Source organism: Tachypleus tridentatus, chromosome 6, assembly GCF_004210375.1.
Source record: "Tachypleus tridentatus isolate NWPU-2018 chromosome 6, ASM421037v1, whole genome shotgun sequence".
NCBI classification, from domain to species: Eukaryota; Metazoa; Arthropoda; class Merostomata; order Xiphosura; family Limulidae; genus Tachypleus; species Tachypleus tridentatus.
The window spans coordinates 128,632,578-128,658,822 of record NC_134830.1 but is presented as its reverse complement, the minus strand read 5'-3'; the positions used below and the strand labels follow the sequence as shown (position 1 = coordinate 128,658,822).

Below are 26,245 nucleotides of genomic sequence, written 5' to 3'. Positions count from 1 at the left end.
ATAATAATATCCCACACCTAGTCAAGATACTCAAACATTGACATAAAAGTTGATTACCAAGTTGATATGACAACCCAATGACAGATGGACTTTTATTAGTTGTTTTTTTTTTACATATATATAAAACATAATGGCATCTAAACAGCAAGAGAGAAGCATGTAAAATGGAATTTTATTGTTACAGTTTTAAAGATGCAAAATCTCAGGAAACATACATAATCAGCAGCTTTCTTTAAACTGTAAGATGAAAAAATGCTATCATAAGATTTTAAGCCTGTTAGTCAAATGTAAAATGGAACCTGTAAAATTAACGTTGTCTTAATAAATATTAAAAACATGGTAATAGTGAGAAACATCATTGATACAGATATTTCAGAATTTCCCAAAATCCTGGCATCAGCATTAATATTTTTGAGAAGATTTAGTTCATAATATTTGAACTACAAAATACAACATTAGCAATGAGTGAGTATTTGCATTCAATCATAAGTTTAGAAAGTACAGATTTAAATGGTAAAAATATAATGGCATGTATGATAAAACATGCAGCATACATATTTAATAAATAGCACGGTTAAGAGAAACTATTACAGATAAAGGCTTATACATAAGTATAAACACTGTTTATTATTATTAATAATAAACATCAAATAAAAACACTAAGAATCTGAAATTGATCACATTAATGAAAACAGAGAGGAATTGATGTTATTATTTATTGTGGGTGATCATTGAAAGTGGAGGCTTTCTTTAATAAAGAGTTCATAATCTGTGGTTCTGGATGAGTATATTAAAGTCTTCTAGACATATAGGGTGGTAGTTAGTGTAACTGTGCAATTGGATATAAGACTCGGGTGGATTACTCAGCCTATACTTGTTTGTGCTAAAACTCCCATGTGCTTATGTGCATGTTTTTGGAGGTAATGTGTAGTTTTACTAATCTAGGTAACTTTACCACTACTATAAGTGTATTTACATATGACCTACGAGCACTTATGAATGGGTATAGTATTCTCTAGTTTTAAACATTTTAAATTCTAAATTTTGATGTAAATACTAAACATAGTTTAATTTGTGAGTAATATGTTCAATTATTTTTTCAAATTCGATATTTAAATTTAAAACTTTGTCACTGAAAGGAATGATCAAAACTAATAGATATTTTGATTCAGTGTTTGGCTTTATGCAAGTTCTGTTTTATCTGTTAAAAATTTTTGTGTGATATAGTGTAAGAAATTAAAGGGATAACCATTACTTTATCATTATGTCATGAATTTTTGAAATTTCTAAGTGAAGACAGAAGTAGTCAAAACAGACATTATAGGTTCTGTTTAGAAGACTCACAACAAGGTTATAATTTGAAGGAGACTGGTATTAAACTTATGACTAGTGTATAAGCCAGTAATTGTTTTTGTTTACTATAAACAGATGTGGCAAAGAGATTGTTTAATTTTGTTTACTTGAATATCTAAAAAACTAAGTAACTTTATTTTTAATTTCAAATGTAAAGTTTAGACATAAATGTTTTTACATGATATTTGTTATTATTTTAAAGATACAGTGTTCATAGTTATATTTAAATCTTTTTTTATAATAGTTTCTTAATAATGCCATTTATTGAAAATATTTATGCTTCAAGGTTTTTTCTACATTCAATTATATTTTTTCCATTTAAATCTTTTCCTTATATACTTCCTGAATATAAAAACTCTTTCAAAGCTTTTTCTTTGTTTGAATATTATTAACTAACTCAGAGATATTAATGTTGATTATGGAATGTTTGGAAATTCCATAATGTCTGAATTGAAGATTCTTTTGATATCATCATATTTTTATTATAACATTTTAGTCACCTGAAAATGTACTTCAGATATATAGTTACTTCATAAAGAGCTACTACTTCATGTGCACTGGTTTGTAAATTCCTGCATGTGCAACGAGACTTAAACCAAGTTCCCATCTTTACGTGTGTCAACGTGCATTATGTCAAAATCCATCTGGCTGGACTTATCTACCAGGAATGGCTTGTTTAATTAACAACATAGAGGAATGTCTTGTACCACACTACTAGATAAATCACTAGCTCTATTTCTCAAATGAAAGGTATGTTTTTATGGTATTGTACCAGTGGGACTGCATGACTTAAAACAAACACTCAACATAGACTTTTCAAATGGCTTGGGACTTGGAAAACAAGGGTTTTTCCATAAATGACTAAAAGAAGTCAGGAAAGGGAATCTACATGGACCTGAACGTCATAGGTGTGTGGTCCATTGTTATCAGGTGCAATCAACTGGAATTAGCTCTTACACTGAATGGTGGTGCAATGAGTTATAAATAATCAGTAATGTATGACTGGATGGGCTTAATGCTTTCTGTACTTCTCTGCTCAATGCAGATTTTGTTAGAATATTCCCAGTTAGGCAATACTGGTCACAAAGTGAGTTATATATCTTAATAATGTTGATACATATATACATAATTAGAATATGGTAGTTTTGAGACATGAAAGAGAAAGCAGAAAAATAAACAACATTACAGGCAATTTGAAGAGTAAAGAATGTCAACTGTAAGTAGAAGAAAGCCAAGGTATATGAAACATTTTTGTGCAGTAAGTAATGGGATACTAATGTGTTGGTGGTCATCCACATCTCCAACTGCAACATCTAATACAAGGTACATCAGTAGCTGGTACAGTGTTGGAGTGGATACTGAATAAGTAGAAATGATAAGTGAGTGTAAAATGGAAGGGTAGGCATGATAGTATGCTCATAGTGGGAGCAAATACACTAAAAACATCAGAGAATGAATTGAGGTGAGGTAGTTCATTTGCCACCAGGGTCTAAGTGTTTGAGATGTTACAGATTGAAAACTCAAATTGATGCTAGTGGAAAAAGTAGAGAAACAGAAAATCTGAAATTCCAGGAGTGAGTGTTTTCCTATATGGAGAAGCAAAGAAACAACAGTTCATAATACGAAAATAACAGCAAGGTAGTACATAGCTACCAGCTCAAGGACATAAAGACCAAATTTTGGAAAAGAACCAGGCATTCAGAACAGCAGCAGTGGAAAGATATGGTTGTAGAATTGGCTGGCATCAAGCACAAAGCCTACACAAAGTGTCACTCATGGTACATTCACCAAATATATGGTTACCCACATATGTAAGCAGAAAGAGCTCCAAACAGATTCAAGTCTGAGTAAGATGGAAAAGAGGGCTATCCAGTTTTGTGTAGATTGAGTGTGCCATTATGGCTGGAAAAGGTTAAAAAGAAGAGAACACATCTCTGAAGGTATTTGCATTGACATGCCAAAGCCACTGAATGGAACATGTATTGGTACAACAAAAAATAATAAGAGAAAATAGAAAATTCAGTCCCCCAAACAGAGATTAATGCAGGAAATGAAGGAGATATCAAAACAATTGCATACAAAGACAGAGAAGTAGGTTGAGTCTACCACACAAATGAAGTAAGAGAGACTCCTGAGTAAAGAAAATAGAAGTTGAGGATTGAGACTGGAATGATGAGTCAAATGGGTCATCTGAAATGATACAACTCTCAAAAGAAAAATCTTGTAACAAGGGTAAAGTAGAAGCCAAACATTCATTGAGTAGTGGAATAACAGGCTTCAAGAATGTAGTTTTCACAGATAAACCAGATTGAACTGAAAATCAAAAATGACCTTGCATCCTACTCAAACAGAAAGACTGAGAAACAAATATTTTACCAAGAAAGATGAACCAAAGGAAGGTAAAAGGCAGACAGACAAATCTGGGTGTGAAGAAGTGTTTAAAATCCCAAATTGGTTATCCACCTCTGGAGAGAGTATCTACTACAAGGTAAGAAATTGCCCACCATGAACATAGAAAAGAACAAAATTGGGACAAGTAGGCAAGCTGATATTTGGCCAACATCTTCACAGGAATGATACAAAAGGCTAAAATTCTGTAGTGCAATTACAAAGTTGTCCAAAGGTAGTTTAAACAGATGAGATAGAATATAGGTGTACAGAAAAATAAATGATAAAGCACCTGAGCTTAATAAGTTACAAAAAAATGGAGGATGAAGAACAGAAAGAGGTGGTGACCCCATGAAGCTGTATATAATGAGAAACTTGGCAGGGCTCCATGATCTAAGGGCAAGAAACCAAAGTAGGGATGACTGTTGAAAAACAGCATCAGCATAAGATGTTAAAATATAATATCTTACCCCCCCAAAAAAAAAACAACAGAATAACATATAAAGAAAAGGTACAAGACAGAAAAAAGACAGTCCAACCAGCATCACATAAAAGCTTTTACATGAAATTTCTGCTTTACTGTCTGTATCAACCCGTCTAAGACTCGAATCCTTCACCGGGAAGAATTCTTATCCAGCCCTCTATGACTGCTGATTAAGTATATTTATGTCAACCACTGGCAGCGCCAAGGAGGGGGGGGGGTTGAGCACTCGTGGTTGGAGTACTCTGTGACCCAAGATGCTGCATTCTGCTTCGCATGTCGCCTTTTCAGTCACACACACTTCAGTAAAACTGAAAAATCTTTCACCCATGAAGGACTCCAGAACTGGAAGAAGGCGACCACATCACTGAAGTCCCATGATAACTCTGCAGGACACAATTTTGCCATGCAAGCATGGGCAGAGTTTAAATTGCAGAAAACAAAGGGTGCATGGATTCAACTTGCTCTTGATGCAAGCCATGCTAAAACTGTGGAGGAAAACTGACATTACATAAGAGCCGTGATAGATGCACTGCTCTACACAGCCTGCCAGAATGAAGCCCAGAGAGGTCACAGGGAAGATAGTCAGTCAGATAACAAGGCAATTTCCTGGAATTTCTTGACATGATTTCCAGGTATGATAAAATCGTGAAGAAGAAGCTGAGTGGTCCTGGCAATGCCAAGTACATGCACCATGATATCCAAAACGAACTGCTTGACATTATAGCTGGAATGATCAGGAATGATATCAGCAAAGAGGTCATGGAAGCTGAGAATTTTGCTCTAATGGTGGATGAAACAAAGGATGTGAGCAAACAAGAACAGCTGTCCATTGTGGTAAGGTACCTCCACCAACAGAGCCTTCACAAGGAGTTCCTGGACTTCACATCTGCTGAGGGTCTGGATGCAGATTCATTGTTCAAGAAAATCATGGAGACTCTGGATAAATGTGGTATTAACCATAATGCTTGCATTGGCCAGTGCTATGACAGAGATGCAGTCATGTCAGGGCACATCAGTGGCGTACAGGAGAGGTTCAGGTGAGAGGTGTCTCAGGCTGTGTATGTCCACTGCTATGCACACAGACTCAACCTTGTGCTAGTTGATTGTGTGCACAACATCCAGGCTGCAGCTGAATTCTTTGTGACAATTCAGAAGCTATACAAATTCTTCTCTACATCAGTTGTGCATGAAGAATTTCTGAAGGTACAGAAGGAGCTTGAACCCGTGAACCAGCACATAGAGTTGAAGTGCTGTCAGACACAAGATGGGCCTGCCAACATGCTGCTTGTCTGGCTGTTAAAAGAACCCTCCCTGCTATTGTGACAACCCTAAAGCATCTTGTGGAGGGGGGCAATGTCCACAGAGCCATTGAATCAAAGGGCCTGTGCATCCTCCTAGATCAGCAGTTCATAACCAGTCTAGTGGCCACAGAAAAACTATTGCTGATGATAAAACAGCTATCAGACCACCTCCAGTCACGTGATCTGCAGTTGGCCTCTACAGAGGACCAAGTACAATCTGTCATCTCTGGTCTCTCAGCATGGAAAGACTTGGAAGAGTCTGCTGAGGATAGATGTAAGAAAGTGGGAATACACACTGAGATGGTGCGTCAAAGTAGATAGCGATCTGCCCACAAACATCTGGATGAATTCATAATCACATCTAGTCCTGGCCAAAGAGATGAACCAACACCAAATGCCAGGAGACACACCTTCTATGCCATCATAGACAGAATGCTCAATGAGCTGAATAGAAGAGTCTCCTCTGATGCCTGCAGTGTGCTGATGGGTGCAACTGTATTGAACCCCAAACACTCCACATTTCTGGACAAGCAAGCACTCTTAGGAATGGCAGCAAACTATGGTGTGGCAGAGGATGACCTCGCAGTGGAGGTCCACCAGTTGAACTGGATAATTGCCAGGAAGAAAGGCAAGGGGCAGAAAGTATCCACATCATTGGAGCTTGCAACCATGCTGGAGCCATACAAGGATGCCTTCATGGATCTCCACAAACTCGTATGCATTGCTGTGACCCTGCCTGCCACTTCAGCTGCCTGTGAGAGAAGTTTCTCATGTCTGAAGCTTCTCAAGACATACTTGCACAACAGCAGTGGTAATAACTGCACCAGCAACCTTGCTGTCAATATCAGTAAATTCCAGGAGGGCAAAACAACTCGCTTTGATACTGTTATAGATACATTTGCTGCCAGTCACCAGAACAGGTGTATTGTTTTGAAGTAATATTGACTATAAACACAACATGATGAAAGATAGTTAGCCTGATAGTGACCTTACTTTTTCTCAGAGTGTATTAACTTCACATGGGATAATTCGTTTCTGCTATGTAAACTATGTCTTTGTTATACTTCTTTTGATTTGTAGCTTTACTCTTAATGGTATATTAAATTTCAATCTAAGTTAATCTTGATTTTTTTTATTATTATGTATTACCTTGGGTGGAATTTAGGTGAGCTTTCTCTTTTACATATACACATATTTTCATAAACAGATTATTTCTAATTTGTAATAATGAATTATTAATCAGAGTATGAGTTTCTAATGAAAACTGCATTGAAAACGCAGTTCAAAATAGAACACCTTTCTGAAATGTACATTGGTATTTACATTATTATAATTTACCATCTATACTTCATATTGATGGCATTTTGGGAAGCCCCTCCACAGTTTACCTTAGCCACCCCAATGAAAATATCCTGGTTCTGCCACTGATGTCAACCATGAAATACTGTATTTAACATCAGTTGTTCACCCACCAAAAGTTCTGTTAGCCTTTTCTCTGTGTTCCTTAGGGGTGTCCACCCAAGCATTAAATTGTCAAAATTAAACAGGCCATTGAAAGTCAGACCCAAACCAAGTTGCATGCAGTACACCATATATTCTCTAAACATACCAATCAACCCACATATTTCATCAAGATAGTCTCAACTTTGAAGCATAGTGCTGACTGCATTTTGCACAACAGATGTTACTACCACATCTTCATTTGAGTACTGAACACCCACATCGACACTCCACCTACCCATAGTCATATAAAACTTCCAAATGAACTAGGCAACCTACGGATGACTTTCAATAGTCAAGCACCGATTTACTGCTTAATCCAGATCCAATCAGGAAAAATACCCATACATTCTCATCCAGCTCTACATCAATGCCCTCAACCTCCACTACCAGCAACATATCTGGACTTACTGATTCCAAGACACACGACAAACCCTGCTAGACCACAGCTGTACTTTCAGGAATTACAACCTCAGGCTAGACACAAACCATGTGAACTAAGACTACGGATGCATCAGTTCAGACAGACTTTAAGATTACAAACACTCAGAAGTTACAAACTCTAAGGCTGCAAGAATTCACAAATCAGTCCAGATCACCGAAGAACAACACATCCAAGGAGTACAACCAGAGAACTCACGTTCACCCTCACCACTTCTATGGATTTCTGAACCCAAGTCTACACTGAATTTCCTCAAAAGTATACAAGCAAAGTGCAAGTGATTCATCCTGGCCCACAAGAAGCCAGCTGCTGTTATAGTTCTGCTTTAAGCATCTTACGGTTTTACGTTGTTTTTCTTTCATATGTTTTAATCTTGTATACATTATTAACCTAGAATTTCTTTCCATACAGCTACTCCCTGGCACAGTTTGGGTAGATTATTTGGCACCCAGGTCACGAAAGTGGGTTTTCTCGGGAACTCCTGTTCCCCTCCACACACCTAAATTCGTAGCATTGGATCTCTAAATCCCTGCCCAGGCAACATCCTTGCCCAGCCCTGAATCATGTTGTTTGAGTTGATATTTCATCTACTATACTGACAATTTGCTTCTTTTTTGCCTTTGCCTCCACTTTGTCACTGCCACGCCTACCAGACTCGTATTAACCAATTTATGTTAAACATATCAACCCTTTTAGCCCAAAATTATCAATGGTCATCTAGTCAAAATTCTTAACTTCTACCAAGTGCAGGGTTGAAGGAGGACTGTTTAGTCTTTGAGCACCCTAGGGGTTAATATTTCCTTAGAAGTATTAACCTTATTTCAAAACAACTGCCAGAACTGTGTGTATCTGCTCTACTAACACTTCTCTACACTTGTTTATTCTCTACAACAAAACTTAATATATAGTGCTAAACACTGTTTTTATCAAGGTTTATTTGTGGTGTATTATTAAAGTGTTTCTTCTAGCATATTTCAGTATCATATGCTAGCTTCTTTCCATATAGTTAAGATACTGCATAGGATACCATGACAGTTATTTTAACTTCTAAAGTTCATCAGCATGTTCATTCAAAAAGAACTCTGGCTTATTCAATTTTCAACAAGGATCAGGGAAGAATTACTAGTTTTGAAATTTACATTTTGTAATGGTATGGAAAAATCAGCCCCACAAAATGGAAAGAATGACAAAATATTCTCTTATCCTAACACTTTTCCATTGTACTGTACATTTCTTCATTAAATACAGAGTATGAGTGTTTTGTAGCTAAGTCCAATAACTTTCTAAATATTCTTTAGAAAATATTTGATTACCCTGATTATAAACCAAATTAACTGCTACATTAAATGTTTCAATCAAATATATGTTTGTAAATTATGATTCAATATAAAAATTAATTCAATTTCCAAAACTTAAATTTGTATTTCTTCCACAAACTGAAAACTATTTGAAGTAATAAATTCATTAATACTTAATATATTGTAGATGAAATCTGGCCACTTTATCATTATAAGTACCAATATTAGATACAATCAATCTTGCATATTTTTGATTATCTGTATAAAATATCTGCATGCAATCCTATCCGTCTGAACAAATTATGTTTATTCTTAATTTTTGACCTTATTTCTTTAGATATTGTATTTATTTTTGTTTCTTTTATTTTCATAATATTTTTAAAGTTTCTTAAACAAAGTTTCATTTTTGCAAATGTCTTGAACTTTATTTATACAATCTATTTTATTCATCAGAACAATTTTTTTTCTTTCATATTGTTATATATTTAACCTTTTTTTAATTGATTAAATGCTTCTACTTCTTCCAATTTATGTTAAATGGTTTTCTGTTTTTATTGTATTTATAAAATGATGTCAAAACTACTCTTGTCACTAGTGTTTTAATACTCTGAAATACTGTTGTAATCTGCACAACTCAAATTTTTAAATGGTAACCCAAAATACAAACATCTAGATTGAATTATTTTTCTCCACAGCATTTAAACTGTATGTTGAAAGATTAAAATTAACCAGATCAGGATTCTGTATTTAAAAAGAATAATCAATACTAATACATTTTGGGTTAAATACAGCATCAAGTATATTTATTTATTCAGTTAAAATTCAAAAATTATCATTATAATGTTTGTAAGCAATTTCAACTTTTTTTCATATTTCAGATATTACACCTGAATTTATTTGAATTGTTTAAAACCTAGAATAATAATTTTAAGTTAAGGGAATTTTCGTAAATGTTTTTCTTTTTGACATTTTTGTGAAATTTATAAATATAATGTTTCATAATATTTATAATACAAATATTCTGTTTTCTTAAACATTTCAAGAATTTTATTAAGGTGATGGTCCACCAAAACATATTCCCCACTAGTGACGTTAATTCCTAAGAAGAAGTGTTAAAAATCTTGGGAAACATCAAAAACATGAAAATATGAATGCATAATCCAGTTAAACCACTAAAGTAGGAGAACAAAATCCATATTTTGAAACAAATAATGGGATGTGTTCCAAAACATACAAGATTAATTAAAAGAAAGCCAAAATACAGATATTCAAATGAAAGTTTTATTTAACTCATAAGTTTAACTCTAATACTGTTCTATTAGATAACAAATTCAACTATAGAAAGACTAGACAAATTATAGTAATGAAGGTTAAAACAACAAGTTGATAAGTTCCCATAAATCTTATGATAAAACATCACTGAAGACAAGCAGTACCAATCAAAGAACAGGCCTATGTTCACACTCTTTTGCTCACTGGTATTACTTTTCAGAATGATGTGCCAATTCTCCTATTGGTGTGGGTTGTAGTCTAATTATGATTGCATCATTAGATTGTGCAATATACATTGAAGCATATAGGAGAGGGAACTTTGTTCATGGCTTGCAACTTTAACTGCACTTTACCTGTGCTGAGGAGAGCTGATGGCATAAGTGAAAGGTGGTGAGAAACATGGAGAGTAGGAGGGTCATTATTGTTTAGAAGGGAAGTCACCTTCCATAAAAACGTCAGGTAATTCTCCTTCTGGGGTTCTTTCTCTTTTCTGTCTCTTTGCACTGCTAAAACCTGCTTGAGGTTCACTGGACCTATTTCTCACTAAAAACTTGTCTAATGAGGTTTGTTTCTGCCTGCATTTTAAAATGTTTCTAAAGTAAGACATGGCATTGTCATTGAAAAGGTTTATGCTGCAGTTTGCTACAGCTTTGTCAGGGTGAAATTTTGGTTTGCAACTTGCAAAAAATTTACAAGGTGGTGCATGTAAGGCAACAGCTATTTGTGGTGCAGAGATATGATTAGCACTTCTGAATAAGGAAACTTTGACCTTTAATTCATCACTTGATACTAAACCAGAAGCTGATTATTTAAATCTTCATCACTGGGAAGAAGAAAGGAACAAAAACTTCACAGAGATAATATAGTGTCTGAAGCTTAACTGATTATGAAATTAACAGTGAATACTGCTCTACTAGTGACAAATTAAGAACTACAAAAATAATAACTGTGATGGGTATTTAAGGGACTTCATATCTTAAAGAGCTCATGTTGTTACATGGTTAGATTAAAATTACTTCTTTATAGCAATTTTACAATGCAATGTGCTGTTTTGAAATGTAACTTCATTATATTTTGAAATCATGTGCTAGAGTGATGGTTCTTAGAAATCATTACTTAATGTAAATACAGTGGTACCTCAGTTCTCGAACTTAATCCATTCCAGAAGACTGTTCAAAAACCGAATCAATTTTTCCCATAAGAAATACTGAAAATTAAATTAATCCATTACAGACCTCCATAAATTACACATTATGAAGCATTTTAAGAAAAATATTGTTTATTTATACCTGTATAATAATACATGCATAAAGCAACCACAAAAACTATAAACACAATAAAATACAATAAATGAAAATTTAACTGCACTTTACCTGTGCTGAGGAGAGCTGATGGCATTAGTGAAAGGTGGTGAGAAACATTGAGAGTAGGAGAGTTATTTTTTGGAAGGTGAGTCACCTTCCATAAAAACTTCAGGTAACTCTCCTTTTGGGTTCTTCTCTTTCTTGTCTCTTTGCACCACTACAACCTGCTTGAGACTCACTGGACTTATTTCTCACTAAAAACTTGTCTAATGAGGTTTGTTTCTGCCTACACTTTAAAATGTTTCTGAAGTAAGACATGGCATTGTCATTGAAAAGGTTTATGCTGCAGTTTGCTACAACTTTGTCAGGGTGAAAGTTTTCCACAAAACTCTGTAATTCTCCCCATTTTCCACACATTTCCTTGATTAGTGAACTAGGAACATCCTCCCTTCCCTCACCCTCATCTGAAGACACTTCCTCAGTTGCCCTCTGTTGCTGCTCCTTCTGAAGGTCTTGGAGTTCTTCCATGGTGAGCTCAGTGCTGTGGTCTTCCACCAACTCCTCCACATCATCACCACTCACATTGAAGCCTATACACTTGTCTAGTGAAACAATATCCTCAATAACAGGCTCAGCCTCAAAGCCTTCAAAGTCTCTATCTGCTACTGAGTCTGGCCACATTTTCTTCCAGGCTGAGTTCATGGTCCTCAAAGACACTTCCCTCCAAGCTTTGTCAATGATCCTCAAGCAATGGAGGATATTAAAGTGATTTTTTCAGAACTCTCTGAGGATTAACTCTGTGTTAGAGGTCACTTCAAAGCACCTTTGAAACAGTACTTTGGTGTAGAGTTTCTTAAAGTTCGATATGACCTGCTGGTCCATGGGCTGAATGAGAGGGGTCATGTTAGGGGACAAGAGCATCACTGTAATGAAACTGTACTCCTCCACCAACCCATCCTCCAAGCCTGGTGGGTGAGCAGATGCGCTGTCCATCACAAGAAGGGCCTTGAGTGGCAACTGTTTTTCCGTGAGGTAATTCTTTACACATTTGGGGCAAACACTTCATGGACCCACTCCATAAAAAATTGCCTGGTTACCCATGTTTTACTGTTAGCCCTCCACATGACATTCAATTTACTTTTCAGAACATTATTTTTCTTAAAAACCCTCAGGTTCTCAGAATGGTACACAAGCAAAGGCTTAAGTTTTAAGTCACCACTTGCATTACTACATAACAAAAGAGTTAGCCTGTCCTTCATTGAGTTGTGTCCTAGCAGTGACTTCTCCTCCTTGGTGATGTAGGTCCTCTTTGGCATTTTCTTCCAAAAAGGCTCGTCTCATCACAGTTGAACACTTGTTATGGAATAAAACCCTCAGCTTCTTCATAGTCCTTAAATTCCCTAACAAATGTATCAGCAGCATCTTTGTTAGAACTGGCACCCTCCCCCTGTCTCACCACACTATGTATGCCACTTCTCTTCCTAAATTTTTCAAACCACCCCCTACTAGCCTTAAAGGCATCACTTGTATCAGCACTCATTCCAGGGGTGCTTTTCAGGAGGTCAGCATGCAACTGCTTTGCTTTCTCACAAATGATGATTTCAGAAATGGTTGTAGGGTCATTCGAGTAATCAGTCAGGTTATTTCGGAGGTTCAGGTCACGACAGCTTGATTCGGGAACCGAGTTTATGTTTGACAACCGAGACATTTTTTTCAAACAATATGTTCGAAATCCAAATTGTTCGAGAAGGGAGTTGTTCGAGAACCGAGGTACCACTGTATATCTGATTGACTCACAAGGCCTGATCTAAATCACTACTTCATCCAACTTGTAATATCTAATTATAGTTTTTGGTAAATATTAGTATCAGGCTATGCAGACAAAAATGCATGATAATTTTACAGTATATTAGTGTCATTTTATTGAAATATAATCTGATTTAAACATCTAGCAAAAAAAAAAAAAAAAGAACTTCATGCAGGACAATTTTGTGTTGGATTACAACAGTACTATGTAGGTAAGTACCCTCTAATTATTTGCTCTGTATTTCTGAAATAAAATGTCTGTATATTTAGTCTGTTCTTTTCAATAAGAATGTAAGCCAAGTGTCTATTTAAAGAAGAATTTATCAAAAGCTTGATACATACTAATGTTGTGTCTGTCTTTACATTGACAAGAAATACATGAATTATTTTGAAGATTAACAAAAATGTTAGAAGAAACAAACAGAAAATACATACGTTTAGAAGTCTCTCAACTGCTTAATCAAAATGTACATATCATTACTTTTTAAGTAATGTTCTTTGGATACAAACAAGTTAATACCAAGATAAAATATTAGAAATGCTCAATTTTAAAAAAAATACAATATTATGGTTATAAAATCATCACAAAGTACAATATGTGAATCTGAATCACTATTTTCTTAAAGTTCAAATTGATGGAGATCATACTTGTTCAAATGGTTTCCCACAAAGGTTGCTCAACACCAATAAAACTTCACATTTATACAAATAGATTTACACAGCAAGGTTATACACAAACTGTAGTAAAAAAGTGTTGAATTTCAAGATGGTACAAAATGCCACTACCAGTAAGTTCCTAATCCAGCTTACTGTTGCAATATGCAGGCATATAATATATTTTCTACTTACTTTACTTATCTTTCTATATGCATATATACAAACATGCAGAAATCTTTAGTTTATATAGTTTAACTTAAACACATGATCTAGAAAGTTGCTGAGATTACCTTGTTCCATTTGCTTTGTTTCTTTGTTTTCTGTTGTAGATGATGCTTATACTGCTCAAAAGGATAGTTCAGTAACACATAATACCAGGTTTGAAAATTTTAGTGCTATAATATCCTTTAATAGCTGAATTAACGTGAGCTGGGTGTAACATCTGACCAATGCTGCCAAAGAATAAAGGTCACAAGGTGATGCTGTCAACTATACAAGGAAACCAAGCTTACTTTTTGAATTTAGGTGCATTTACTTAGTTCAGTTCCATCTAGAGATTGATGATTAATGACATTTTTAAGATCATTGTGTTTAGTTTGGTAAAAGTCTTTCATGATAGAAAAAAAATTTGTGCCATATGTCAGGAGAAGTGACTATGATTCTGTATATACTTCATTATGTATGTTGCATTTTCTTTTTGTTTAGTGATAAACATACTTCTGTTTTATACCAGCTTTTTCCAGTGTTATTATTTCCACACATTAAGAAGAGTCAGCCAGTAATTGTATAAGATTCATAATTACACTCTTTATTTCCTCAGTAAACCTACTATTATTAGCAGGTCTTCTAATTTGATACTTGTCAGGAAATGATTTTTTACTCGAAAAATAGCATACATTCTTAAGTACACAATTAATGATTAAGTAAAAGAAATTAAATTTTTTTGAAAAAATGATTAGAATAAATGGAATGATGCTCACCAAAGGTGTACATAACTTACCTAATAAACCACAAGTATCTAGACTAATTAAATATTAGAAAGAACTATGTTTTTAAAATTCCTCCTAAGTTTTTATCAATTGTACAGAGTAAAACATTTGTTTCTTTTACACACAATGTTCTACCAGGTTTATGTGGCATCATCAGTTAGAATACAAGAACTGATGCTAAAAAAATCAAATTTAAAAGAGGATCACATGAAGGTCTGTAACCAATAGTAAACTACAACCTTATCATCATTTCCTTCTATTTTGTGAACAGAACAAATCTCCATGTTAAGACTCAGGTTAAATGTTGTATTTATTGTACTTAAATATTACACTTCACTGATCAATTACTTTATTTGTTGCAATTCCTTAGTTATATGATCCATTCATACAAAGTGACAGGTTAGGATAGCTCAACAAATGTTCATTAAAAAAAATTCCAGAGTAACCACTTTCTTCCACTGATACCATAAAAGACTAAATAAGGAATAACAATAAGTCATGAAGAAATGGGCCAATAATCATATATAACAATTTCTTCCAATGTTAGTCTCATACAAATTTTCTGGGATATAAACATCAAAGGTAAGGTTAACAGACTATCTATTAACAGAAGCATAGTTCAGCAAGGAATAAATATAAATTGCCTGGTGAGATATTGTGACAGCAATTTGAGTTTTACAGTGTAATAAAAAATAAAAAAATATCACAAGTTTTGAATATGGAGACAAAACCCTGTTGGCAGCAGAAATGCATGTGAAAATACTTAGATAATGAAAAGTTAAAGCCATTTGCAATGATCCACTTACATATATTTGTAATACAGTTTAAAGCTGTTGCTAAATGGACATTATCCTTAATGAGTGACAAGAAATTTGAAAGTAATTAACACAGAGGCTGTTTGCAATATTTGGATCAAGTTGCCTACTAGAAGGATTAAAATAGGGTTGATATAACAGACTCGGAATGTCTTCTCTGCTAAAAAGTTGTGAATAAAAATAAGTAAATTATAACAATTAATAAGAATGAATGTCCTGTCAAATATCCAGTTACATGAAATATAAACATTTTTCCAGATCAGAAAATATAAAAACAATATCTTTGCTGTTGAGAAAAGCTAACAACTGATATTTTTAGTCAAATAAGGTGATTCATGGTGGATTACTGTTTGCAAATCCACAAATGATCATTGGAGAGGTTGTTTGGTCCAATAAACCAAACATGATGAGAATTAATGATCCTCTCCAAAAGACTTTCACAAACAACTAAGCAAAACAATGGTCTGTAAGAATTACGAATATTGGGAATTCTGCCAGGATTAAACAAAGGAATTACAAGAGCCAATTCCATAAATCAAGAAACTTCTGTTACTACCGAATTTGGTTGAAAAAGAAACAGAAGAAGACTGTGAAAGAGACAGGAGAGAAATGCACAGCATCTTATAATGAAACTTCAACCCATCTCATATTCAACAACCAAAATTCATGTTCTTTTTGACAACTCACAGATGAAGCTTTATGTGAGACTAGAATTAAACAGTTATATGAACTCTATGTTATTAAAAAGAACAGATGTGGATACATATTTATGGAACACACAGATATTTATTAGACTACTATTTGCCTGATGATGATAAAAATGGTGCAAACTTTTTTAAGAGGTTAAAACTCAAGTCAACAATTGTGGTATCAGGGTTGTGATTTTAAATAAAATGAATTAAATCAACAAAGTATAGATGTTTTAAGCAATAGAGAAAAGTTTATAGAAACTAGAAGTGAGCTCACAACAACAGTAACCATGGGAACAAAACTCACAAGACACCTTTTAAATACCTATTATTAACCATTAGTATTATTTTTGACCATTTTTGAAAGAATTGATGAAGAATAAGTAAATTGTAAAAAATATTTGATTATGCCAATAGTGAAGAACATACAAAGTTTAATTATTATTTTTGTAGTGCTAGTTATGGTATCAAGTCATTGTTTACAAACACACCTCTTTTATAAAAAAAAAAAAAAAACTGATTTTTTTCTAACCACATTTGTTGGGTATGGAATTGTGCAGGGTATCATTAAATATGTTTTTAAAATGTCTATGTTTTGTTATGAAAAATCACATTGTATATTTAACATTAAAACATGTGAGCAGATTTAAGAATTAGCTATGATTTTCACCCTTGCTCCTGACCTTGCTAACTTTTTCCTGTTCTTCTTTGAAACAGTTTAATCTGTATAAGCCTGTGTGAATACTGATGGCACTTTTGTGGTTTTCAACACTGACAAGTCAGTTAACACTATCCAGATGAAAGGCCATGTCATTACATTTGTTGACTCCCATTCAAAATTTTACGAATTCATGTCATTAAGTTTAGTATCGAACTGAGATTATAATTCAAATGGTCATATGATACGTTATTTAATTGCTTAATGTAAAAGTAAATATTCATAAAACACCCCTAAACATTTATTATTATTATATATCATGTAGCATGTTGAATGCATAACTTGTTCAAATTCAATATTTGTAAGGTCAAAATACAAAAACTATACTTTTGTACAAATTAGAAACCAAATTACCAATATTGAAATGGTATAATATCAAATAAGAACCCCTTATATTTTCTATTTGCTGAGATATTGCTCACATACTGAATCAAACACGGTGTCCCAACTCGCTTCTTTCCATTTTTGGAAAAGATCCTTTTTGTACACTTACTTCTATATATGACACATGAATAACCAATCAAAAGCTCAAAATATTCTTCTAGTGGGTTTCTCAGCCATTTAAAAACACAGTAAAACCTGTCTAAGGCAGAATAGTATGGGACTGAGTAACATTTCCAGCTTAAGCAGGTTTTCTAGCTTAGACATAGTGAACATGCATTTCCTTAGTTATGTATAATTTTTTGAGCAGAACGTTATTCTTGCTTGACTCAAGAAAAGTAAGATGTTTGTGAATAAAGTTATATTGTTTATGCTCTATTTACAAGAATAAGAACAAAAATAGACATTCAAAATATACAAAAGTACAAAATGTTTATCAAATTTATTTGAAGAAAGAGTCCAATTTCAACTTTCGTTTTTCAATGGGCTTTCTCATACAGTTAAGAGAACACCAATTCTACAGCCTTTTCATGAAGTTCATTTTCCCCCTTCATTGTTCATCATAACAAACAACAACTCCACAATCTCCACCATTATCAAGAATAAATCCACAGTTTCGAAAGCACTTTATTACGCATTCATCTTTCACACATTTGATTGAATGACTTAAAAATGCAATTGCATCTAAACACGTCAATTGTCATAATCATTTCAGATGCTCTCTTAGTCATTCACGTTTGCAATAATATGCTGAACCATCAATTTTCTGTATTTCAAGTTTATATACTGTATAATTCCATTATCTAGTGGCTGTAGAACTGATGTTGTACATGCAGGTAGAAAGACTAAACAAACATTTAAAAGTTGAACTTCTGGGCAACAAGTTGCATTGTCTAGGAAAAGTAGAATATTCCTATTTTCTTGTTCCATTTTTTTGTTTAAAAATTCCTCAAATATAGCACTTGTCATTCACGCATTATTATTTGCCTTCCATTCCACAAGAATTTGATTCTTCCTTAAATTTTTGAAACAGTGCAGATTTTCACTTTTACCTATTACCCATGGTAAATTTTCCCTAAATTTTAAAATTGTGGAAGACAGAAATTTGTTTATATGTGAGAATTATTTAGAGTAGAATTTTGTACTTAAAAATAAATATATTTCTACAACTCATGAATCTAATTTAACAGCAAAAAGAAAGAACAGAATATATTTAACCAATACTTACTGTAACAAAATGTTCGAGAATTTATTAGCATTTAAACAAATTATTAATTGAACAATAATTTATTAATATTTAAAGACATTATTAATTAACAAATTAATATTTAATCAAAAACACTTTTTCTGCCTTACTCAGGTTCTAATCCTACTTGTTGATAGATAAGGTAGGTGACAGTTTTCTGTCTGCATAATGCAGGTTCTGCCATACAGAGGCATTTTATAAGAGAAATCTCAAGATAATGCTGCAAAATTTTGATATTTCTGGTTTGTAAAGGTTTCTGCCCTAGACAGGGTTTACTGTATAACAGCATCTTATCTTATGAAACAAACATTCATGCTGGAAAGTCAAATATTTAGCCCATTTGAAATTGCATATATTTTAGACCAAAATAAAGCTGAATTATTTATCTTGATAAATTATAATGGAATTTTAAAGCACTGATATAGTAATTTATGATTTTTTTTTTTGAAATGTATATATAAAGCCTATAAAATTACTCTGTGTGACATCCTTAATGTGCAAAATTTCTTAAGACTTGGCAAGTTATAACAAGCAACAATCAAGTACAAAGATCATAACTAGAAGATATAATTGTTTGCTACAATTCTTTATTTGATGTTTTATGTTCAAAGAAAAAGAAATTTTAGAAGTTGTTTGTAAATACTAATAATATATATACACTTACAATGTATAATAACTGAAATGTAATTTGATTTTATAAAATACTAGTCTACCAAAACAGAACCAAGACATATCACTTTGTAAATACTAAAGGAAGTTTTATATGATTGTATATTACAATGAGTGCACATGCATCTTATTGTTGTAATGGATCTAGGACAATGTCTCATCTCTGTGATTACTGAATCTTGCTTTAAAACAAGCTAATTTGTGATGTTGCACTCCTATTCATAAATACAGATTTTTGCAAAAATCTGGCATTACTTTGATAAAGCATTAGATGCAAACTTTGTAAAAAATTATAAGATTTGAATCTGGTAATTAAATGAAGTCAATCATCAAAATATTCAAGACGTTTTTTGAACAATATTTCAGTTGTGGACAACTGGTCTAAGTTTTCTTTATGTGAATTGAATTATCAAAGTTTTTTTTTATTCAGATGAAATTGTTTTTTCATATAAGTATGTCTCTTGTATTTTCCAATAATCTTTAAAACTTTTAGTCTTTTGTATTTGACTGAAAAATGTGTTTGACAATTGTTTTAGTGAAATAGAACCATTTATTTCTAATGATATATGTCAATTTTATGCAACAAAGTGCTGCATTTTTTGCAACAATGTGTAACTTCTTATCTTGAAAAATACAAACTATAATTACCTACCTAATTATATTCTCACTTTCAAACAAACAAACTTTCAAGAGTCTTCAAAAAAAGTAATAAAAATAAAAAGGTAGTCTATATAAAAAATATTCCGGTGAGATATTGTCCGTATCCCCATTGTAACTTCAATATTCTAAGCCAGGTATTGCTGAAAGGTCAATGTAATAAAAATAATAAATGTATGTAAATGTATAATATTATAAGAATGAAGCTACTTATGCTTTTGTGTTATAATCTGTAGCCATTCTAAAACAAAAAAAGGCATAATTTACATTAATTTCCTAATTTTTTGGTGGTTATGAAATAGTCTATTGACTGAACCTTCACAGAGAATAGTTAGTGAAAATAACAAATATAAAGTTTTTCTACAGAAATGTCTGATAACTATCTGGACATATTAAGAATTTTCCATGTGAAATTTGAAAATTTTGTGATGCGTAAAAGTACTTTTAATCTTAAAATGAAAATTACTTTGTGTGATGTGCATCCAACATATGAAAAGAAAAAAAGTAGGTGAAAAATATTGCTTAATAAACTTGAAATCTTAATAAAAAATATGATATTTTGCATATAAAAGTAGCGTAATGTTTATCAATAATTTGCTAAATTGCATAAATATACACTTACCAATTTAAAAGTTATATCATGAAAACTATTATAAGCACAAAATGGTTACAAGTTTGGTCCCAAGGATCAAGCCTGTGCTCAAACACTTAAATTTCTCCAAGTTTCAAGTGGTAAACATCTCAGTGTAAGGTCAAAAGAATTTGTTCATATTTCACTTTTTCAATCCTTAAAGAAAATCCTATTAAAATACTGCTGTAAAAAGAACTTAAAAATCAGAAGATGAAAACCTCCTTCAAGCAGAAATTCAGAATAGTAAACATATGCTTATAAGAAACTACTTTGCATGGTTGTTCTAAAACAGAATAATTTACAATAAAACTTAAAATTATATTTTTGGTTATGTTAGATGTTCCAAAGAAAACTATTACTTTAGTCATGCTTTACTTTCACACTGTATCATACATGGTCAAAAAGAAAACTATAAAACAATTTCAGTAAAAATGTGTCAAAGTATAGGTTAAAAAGGCTCTTAAACTTTAAAGGTACCATCCACTGACTACCTTACTAACAATATATGAGTTATATGCCAGTGGAGCCAGCACATCCTCATTTGTACAAATTTAAAGAGCAGAACATGAATTTAAATCTTGTTTTAAATATTAAAAAGTCAGACTTAGGCACTGCCAGGTCAATATAGAATCATCTTAAATTCTATTAGGGTAAACAAAAATACAAACAAATAAAAAAATAAAGTGAAAAATGTTCAGTCCTTGTTTTGATATTTAAGAGGCAAGGAAGAACAGGTGGAGATGTAATTTCCAACATTATTGGTAGTACCCTGTAAATTAACCACTTCCTGACAACTGGGATGCAAACTGAAAATGGATGGATTGAATATTTTCCATTAATCTTTCAAACCTTGTCCTTGTTGATCGTGAAAGTAGTTCAGAAAAGATGCTTGAAATGAATGACATCTGAGACTTCTTCTATCATTGACAAGTGATCCATTATCCAGAATCATCTTTAATACCACTTTGTCACTCAAATGACCACTGCAGGCAAAGATTCTCTGGCAAATGTACTGAGGTTCTAGGAATTGTTGCCACTGCTGTTTTGACAATTTTATCTGTCATTGCTTCCTTACAATCATTAACAGAAGATAAAATTAATAATGGTAGAATCAAATTGTGAGAGTATGGTAAAGTACATTGGACTTCTCCAACTTCTATCATGGTACTAGAGTCAAAAAACTGAGATTGCTTCCACACTCACAGAATAATGATGAAATTATCAATTCCATGAACATCACTGCCTGTTTTTCAAATAAAATTAAAAATTTAAAAAAGATACAAAGTGAACAAATTGGCAGGTCTATGACAGTGTATGCTGGAAAAAGTGTAATCTTGGGTATTGAAAACAAAGAGACTATGATCTTAGAGCAAAGCCTCCAAAGACATACACAGTATCACAGGAAGATGGCAACTGTGTAATTAGAACAGCAAGTTCTGCTTAATCAAAGTCCTCTTTTGACAAGTAATACAAAGAACACAATGTGATGGTCTGGCTAACAGAGACATGGATGGCTACAGCTTATTCCACTCACTATGATGCTTGACTGGAGTGAGGTAGTTGACCAACCGCCTTACCCCAGCCCACCCCCTCCATGAATATGATTGTAACTCAATCTTCTGTTGTGCATTAAAGAAAATTTCAGTGATGAAAGTGACAGATTTTTTAAATGCCTCCTGTAGGAAGATTGATACAGCATGATAAGGATCATTTAATGCTTTAATGACATTCATATTTGTGCAAAAAAAACTTTGAAATTTTGGCTGTGATAGTGTGGCCATTTTCACATACACTATTGTGGAAGTCTAGAGGGGAAGCCTATTTATGATTTCTTCTTATGAACATTTTTTGTGGTAGGCTTACTGTCAATATCTTTCTTGTCTTAGGATAACGAACTTTATTGAAACTTTTTTTTTATCAACTGTAGTCAAATCTGTTTAAAATGATCTTGGAGTATCAAGGATAGCAAACATATGAAAGAATTAGCATTGGTTTAATTGACACTTTATGCTATAATGGTATTTAAATGTGCAATAAGCACCAACCAAAGAGCTACAGCAAGATGTTTTGAAATGTTTAAAGTTCGAGTAACCCGTTTTTACATTGGCAGGTAGATGTGTAATAATGTAATCATTAAAATGAGAACTGTAGTTGGCTGTAGTTCAGAAATTTTCTGAAATGAAATTTACTTGGTAATTCACATGCCATAATTACATAGTTTAGTAAAAATATCTGAATAAAAGATGTTAGAAATCCTTCTTAACACATAGGCTGCCATGTGAATCACAAACCACTATATTTCAAAGCCAAATTCCTCTTGTGACATAGGAGTTTTGGACACTGACTGCATCCTGGCACATTTTGAATATTTAAATTTATTCATACTTAATTTATTGTGGCAGCCAATGTGTTTAAAACAACTTCTCTTGATGAATTCAAAGTATTTTGGGGATTACTTCAATAATTATTTGTCCCATGAGTTTTGGCTCCAAGAAGAGCTCAATGTCCTGTTGTTGTGATGTTTCATCTAGTATATCCCTAGATCTTAGCTTTTACACTAGTTCTGGAAAGCCACCAAGAACCTTTAAGATATTCTGAACAAAAAAACAGGAAGTATTTCAAAAAGTGTAGTTTCTAATAAGGAATTTCAAATCACAGACAAATACATAAAATTAGTAGATGATAGTAATTATATACTTATAGAGTCAAGGTACATATGATTGTTTTTAGTTATCTGTGTCTTGTTTATTGATAAATCCATAAAGAAAAGGAAAAAATTCATACTTATTGATCCCACTTACCAAAGAGTCATACAAGGAAACAAGTTACACTATGAATTTCTCAATACTTTAAGAAGAGTATAGTATCATCACAGTTTTGGGGCACTTTAACCAAAAAACAGTACCAGAACTTTTTTGCCACAACAACTACGGATGTTTCATATTAGAAGTTAAGCTGACTTTACCCACAGCTGACTATCCAAATGACATTCGAAAGGAGAAATTGCTGCAGAGCCACCCATTTATATGTATTCAAGTCCAATATGATGTTTAGGATTGATCTAGATACCACTCAACCACCAGTATTTTCTTCTCCCTTGCACAGGTTGTTGTGCATGTTAAACATGTAGATGGATGTTACAAATCCTGAGAAAATAAGTTGCACCAGCAAAATCTTCCCAAGGAGGTTCCCTAATAACATAAAGAAATCTACAACAAGGGGTCAAAAGTGAGGGCTCACACACAGTGATAAAGAATAAAATGAATTAAACACACAAATTAGCAGTAAATGAATGAAAAGTAGCAACTTTTCACATTTGTTTGACTGACAGATAACATTTGAAGTAATATATTGTGATAACCGTAAAAATAAACATTCTTAACCTTCATTGCTTTATATAAATGTGAATGTCATAACAATTACACTGATACTACAATATTGACCATTTAACATCAGTTTGGAACAGTACAGAAATGAAGTAGAAAGTCACTAGTAAAATCTCCATGGATTACACATTAAAGCTTTAACAATTAAAAGAACCTTTTACATCTTTCTAGAAAAATACCTAAGAAATTTCACCATATAATATTTTATATCAATGACTATGCTTGATTTTTCTGACCTTTGAAAGAAATTCATCTAAGAACATGACTTACTGCAATAATTTTTAAAATATTTTTAATGTAACTTGTGATTATGTTTTGTAATTGTGTTTTTTAAAGTACACAACTTATATTGAAAAATTTCTGAGGTTTACAGATTTACTATACTTGCAACTTGAAGATAATACAAGTTATTCTGCTACTGTTGTTTCACATTCTTAGCAAGAGAGAATATTTTAAACCATAGAGTATAAAAAGAAATTTCAAAAGATCATTACAGTAAACTGATGCTTAAGTTAGAAAAAATAATCAAATGAAAGTTGCTTTCCAATTCTTCCTACTCATTCACAAAATATGCAAAATGCAGCAGTGCAGTTCTGATTACTGAAACTTCCTACACAATATGTTACATGTATACAATACCTTAACAAGATGCCTTCTTTTTCCAATTTTTCCAAGTGAGAAATAATATCAGAATATTAATATTATATATATATATATACAAATTATAAAAAGCTGATTAGAGACTCAGCAGTCATGAATTTCCATGTTAGCTGAATTTACATATACATATAAACATACAATATTAAACTTGACAGTGCAATAAAAAACAAATTTTTGACAAAAACTAAAATCACAGTTTCATCTTTATTAAGCTACAATCAATTTGTTTGAAAGCTTTTCTAGAGGATGTTTGTAGAAACAGAACAAAAATCTTAATACACACAGAAGTCACTTCATATTTTTTCTTTAGTTTTCAGATCTTACTCGTTTCTACAATCACACTCCAAATTTTCACAACCTATTCTTAGCAGTTTTAAATACTTCTATAATTCTACTCCCACTGTAACATACGAACATTAAAAATGTTCTGTATTTGAACAAAAAAAATAACTTCTCACAGCCATCACCATTTTATGTGAAGTTTTACACGAGCCTTAGTCAAATAACATTCCTTGTTTCTTCAGTCCACTACCATGTGTACTTTTATACAATTAAAGTTGTTTGGTGTAGACACAGAGTATTTAAAGGCTTAAAACACCTTAAACATGAGAAGCTTGGAAAAAGGGTCAACATAAAAAATGGTACATCCATGTCAAATTTTTTATCATATATTTGTAAATTTAAAACTCTCAACTTAGTGTACTGAAAAGAGATATATTAAAGGAAGAGTAATTTTAATTAAGTGAGGCTATAGGTTAATGACAAAAAACAAAATGAGTTCATATGTGTATCATGATAGGTTTGAAAATTAATGAATTTATTTTGTGGTAAACAAATAAAAAAATCATTAATACACCTATTATTTTTAATTCAAAATAAACATATGGTAATTATGTCAGAAACACATATACCACATATTTGTCCTATTACCAAGTTGCCTAAGTTGAACTTCATATTGTAAACTTGCAGTGATATCTTACCATAAAGTTGGTACCAGTATCTGTTAAAGAAAATTAGAGACAAGTTTAAGTATATGGAAAACTAAAATCCCAAAGCCATAAAAGGTAAGAAAATCAAGTCATTTTATATTGATACACAAATGTGGTGAGACAGGAACAACATAAAAAAAAATCCTCAAAATCTCAAACTTATTTGTATATGAGACAGGTGGTTCTTTTTAACTAAAACTCAATACATGTCAGTTAATTCTAAAATATTTGACAAGAAGATAAAATATAAATTTTGAAAGGTTAATATACTTTGAAATAAATGTTTTACTTTAAACTACTACTTTAATTACAGCCCTTTAAGGAAAAACAAATTTTGGAAAATAATTTGCATATCAGACTAATTTTTGAGGGGTTTAACTGACTTGTACAATAGAGTATCAGTTATTCATGATAACAAGAAACTCACTTGAAGTAAAAATGTATCTCAAAACAGCTGGTATGGATATTAAAAGTTTAATTTAAAAACCAGTACAAAACAACATTTTGGCCTCCTTAGATCATTCTTAAGTTAACTTTTATTTGCAGGTACTCTGTAAAAATGACATTTTCCAGCTGATTCTTAATTATCATAAAATATTTACCAATATAA

The 26,245-nt window shown here is 32.5% G+C and overlaps 1 protein-coding gene across 7 annotated transcripts in view; it reads right to left on the bottom strand.

The window, feature by feature from the left end:
• The window catches only part of LOC143253634 (peroxisomal N(1)-acetyl-spermine/spermidine oxidase-like), a 105,854-nt gene that overhangs the window by 3,106 nt on the left and 76,503 nt on the right, over positions 1–26,245 (bottom strand). For 2 of the 7 annotated variants that reach the window (XM_076507799.1, XM_076507803.1), the window contains one exon: positions 10,038–25,646. The exons of 1 other annotated variant lie outside the window; for it this stretch is intronic. The gene's annotated coding sequence lies outside the window, so the exon portion shown is untranslated. Of the gene's footprint in view, positions 1–10,037; positions 25,647–26,245 lie in introns of those variants that run through there. 4 more of the 7 variants (XM_076507802.1, XR_013029743.1, XR_013029744.1 and 1 more) reach the window with 4 other exon arrangements.